Here is a 4,295-nt window from a genome sequence, read left to right as displayed (position 1 = left end):
GATTACTTTGTTTAATATGTTTAAGGCTTTTTGTTTTGGAAAAGTTGCATCCCTTCAAGTTATTATTTTTTTCGAAATGCTTTCCTATAATTCATCTCGCCGAAGTGTCGCCACTGTTGTCTTAAGTTGCAGACTGTTACACTGCTTATATTCAGACATTCACTTTCGTTGATTTCGTTATTTATCATTTGCATTATTAATCAGTTACAATAAAAACAATAATTGCAAATAGCTGTCGAGGACAATTTCCCTCCAATAGTCTATTAAATTCTAGTCATAAAGTATAAACATTTTCATTGTCGCTGTCCGATTTAACAGCATCTTTAACATTTTTAGTTTGCTAACCATCTCAAATTGCATCAACTTGATCAAAGATGGCCATCATGTTTCCCATTGTATATCAGATTTGGGACCAGACAATTACTTTGATAGTGGAATCAGTTTCAAGCACAGGAGATATGATGATCACGCTAAGCTGTAGCTCTCAGACCTGGTAATGATTAAAGTGATAAATGGAATAACTGGTTAAGGGAGATTCAGTGATGATGACAGATCCTATCTTAGACCATCTATTTCCAACGATCATCAATATCGCCCAGTGATGACGACGAAGACGCATGGTGACGGCAATAATGATAATGTAATGGTAATGATAATGATGTTGCAATGATAAATATGAGAAGATGATGGTGATGATAATGATGATGGTCGTCGTGGTTGTGATGGTGATGATTAAACTTTGTGGTGGTGACGATGATATCGATGATGACTTAAAATGTCATCTTATTAAAACTAAACCATAATGATAAACAAAAATAATCAGTCCTACATTATATTTATACTCAGAATCCCAATTACCACACATTTGTTGTTTCAACGGAATAATACATAATAGTTATCAAACTTTTATGATACCCAAAGCGCTTCATAAAGGATTTCCAATATTTTGACATAAAGTTAAGTCGTTTCTTATTTTCGTTGGCTGGAGACATGAGGAATGTGACGAGTCGACTGTCCTCAGAAAAGATCCAAGATCTCTGATAATGTAGCTATGGTGTTGGTGCCTATACTCTAAACATAAATTTTAATTACTATCTCACTATATTTGCTTTAATTTAAGTGAAGATTCAAGATTCCTACTACATGTATAACTATTTATTGCCAACTTAAAAAAAGACTGATGGACCTATGTTGCTAACAGTGCTGTAAGGAATACAAACTGTTTTCTCGTTGGGTCGTTGATGTCTAGTGGTTGGTGATCTGTAAGACCATGTCTCCTGTACCCGTTTCCTGCCCAAAGCCCCCTTCCTAACAACGGAGACCCATCCTGGTGAGGATGCGTCATAATGACCTCATCTCTCGGGGTTTTTTAATCCATGTCCCTTGTGTGTCATATGCAGGTCATTCCTGGAGAGTGAGCATTAACGTGTCTTGGGCAGTAAACACACAACCATTTTAAGTTTGGGTGACAGAATATGAATATTTTCTGTTTCAAGCTCTTGTTTTTATATGATTTTCATTTTTTTTTATAATTTCAAAACACTCCCTTGGGGAACTTTGTTCCTATTTCTTATTCAAAATTTTAAAGTAAAAGATCATTCGACATTTTCCGAAAGGTTTGGAAATGGATAGTCTTCTAGTCAAATTACTTGCACTGTCACTGATCTTCAATTGCAAAAACTTACAATGACCAACAGTTATCATTGGTGCATGCGTATATTGTCCAAAATACTGTTATGTAATCACAACTTGCATGGATATTTTGTCAAATCAATGAAAGAATATTTATCTTTAGCCACTCTAAACATATCTTTTATTTTGTATATAGCTCATGAATTATTGCTACCTTATTCTCTTTATTTATTATATTTAATTAGTGATGTTGATTATAATGAAAATAGTGATAATAATAATGATGATGATGATAATGATGATGATTATGATAAATGATGATAATGATATAATAATAATAATAATGATAATCATAATAATAATAATGATGATAATGATAATAATGAAATAAAATGTAAAAAGTGTGATGATAACGATAATAACAGCAATTAATGATAATAAACAATACTGATGACGATGATGATGATAATATGACTGCCTTGTACTCAAAATGGAAATGCTGTCAACCATTATTTTGTTCATTACAGTTTGTCAAAATTAATTGAAGTGAAAATACTCAAGTAGCAGGTTACGCTATCTACCATAAGAATTGATAGAGAGGGGGAGCGAGTGGGAGACAGACAAAGGTAGGAAAAGAAAAATAAAAGGAGGGAGGGTAGGGGCAGTGGCAATTAAGGGCAGGGGCGTGTGTGCTACAGCATTATATTTGCTAGACAAATTGTGGCACTTCGCCAGAGACATCCCCATACATTATACTCTGTGAAGAGGCCCAAAGAAGTTAGATAATCCCATAAGACAATTGAGTAACAGATGTTAGAAACAATCATCTTGGGAAGTTTTTAGAGGCCAAAATAAGGCATAACACACTGAAATAACCGCGTAGATCGAAATAAATTGGAATCAAAATCCTCTTCAGCAGTTTTCACAAACACGACAGAAGCAAAGTCTTGTGTAAGCCGAGTCGAGGTTACAGATCAAATCATTCCGTTACAACGCCATGACTAAAGTGTTATCTCATCTAGCTTTTGTTTAACTAATTGCAGCTGCCCATATAACATTTTCAATTGAATGATTATCATAATACTTAAATATACTATTATATTCCGTATAAAATCAACAAAAAATACAAAATGGTGGATAGCCCATATTCAGTTTTATCAATATGACAGTATTGTTCTTCCATGCATGGGGTCCATAGTGGGCAGCTGTCGAAGTTTCGGGACATTCTTATCTCACATGTAGCAGTTTGACTACTTTTCTCATTGCCCTTGAACGAATACTCTTGCTCACTGTTGATATCTCCTTTTATCATATAATTATCTGATAATATGGTACATCCTCATACACTCACTCCAATGGATAGGTCAAAATAACGAATCTGTAATAGTGTGTCCGAAGGATTGACATGACCAAAATTCACAAAAAATTGGGCAGATTCTAGCCACAAATTTTGTTATTTTTCAAATACTTTACTCAAATGTTGACCTTTTTTTTAAGTCCGGGCCTTTTGCACTTCCATTTCATAGAATCGAAATGAAATTTCCTTTATGAATATACAAGATGATACAAGCGAAAAGAATTACGCAGTATGCCTTAAAAAAGGGGGATCATGTACGTCTGGTAAGCACTTAGCGAGTAAATTTACCCATTATATGAATGTCCTCGAAAATTAAATGTCAAATTCGCCCAGCGTTGTATACAAGGGTCGTGTGGTCCAGTGGTTAGAGCATTGGACTCATAATCGCAAGGTTGTGAGTTCGAATCCCAACTCTGCCATTGGATCCACTTTGATAAAAAGGCCCAATAGTGATATCTGTCGTCTATTACGTCAGCCACTATGACTGATTAACCTAGACGTAAAATGTTTCCAAGGTAATTGGTTATATACCAGCTTGGCGTTTACCAGCAAAAATGCTGTCCTGCCGAGTTCCTACGGGAGTTACCACAAACAGAAACAGAAACAAACAGAAACAATTGACCAAACATCTATTCATCAGCAAACATGAATGTTCCCTCTTTGACCATTGATTATTAAATTATTACTCTTCTCCATTCTCAAAAGTTGAGAACCTGACAAGAAGGCAGAAGGTCCCATTTTTAAAAAAGTCTTTGGTATGACTCGGCCGGAGATCGAACCTAAGACCCCCGTTCATGAAGCGGGCTCTCTACCACTAAGCCATCATGCCCAGTTATATCAACTTTTTCTTTCTTTCTTTTACAAAACAATTTTCTTCTAAGTTTTCATTTTCCACAAATTTTCACTCAACATTAATATGTGTGATGCAAAATGACTATTATCGTCCATATTAGAATTAATCTATATTGCACATGGGAAACTACAGTAGTTCTGCCCGCAAATCAGCCGATAAACAAATCTCGTCACATTTGGGTCGATTGCCTGATTACAATACGATGTTGACCAACTTTATTCTAGTTCAAACTGGAGCAAATTCTGGTCAATGTGACCAGAGTTTTAATGATCATACGACCATCGGATCTTAATACAAAGGCACCCGTATTGTTCTCGTCGAATAAGACTCGTTTCTTCCTAGAGGATTATAGATATTACGATAAAGATGACAGTAAATTATAATTTGTCACCTAAAATTAAGTCACAAGAAGATTCGAGTCACATGATAGTGTAGGCATCCATTACGCAATTC

Source organism: Lytechinus pictus, chromosome 1 (assembly GCF_037042905.1).
Source record: "Lytechinus pictus isolate F3 Inbred chromosome 1, Lp3.0, whole genome shotgun sequence".
Classification (NCBI taxonomy): Eukaryota; Metazoa; Echinodermata; class Echinoidea; order Temnopleuroida; family Toxopneustidae; genus Lytechinus; species Lytechinus pictus.
Note: the sequence above shows the minus strand (reverse complement) of the source record.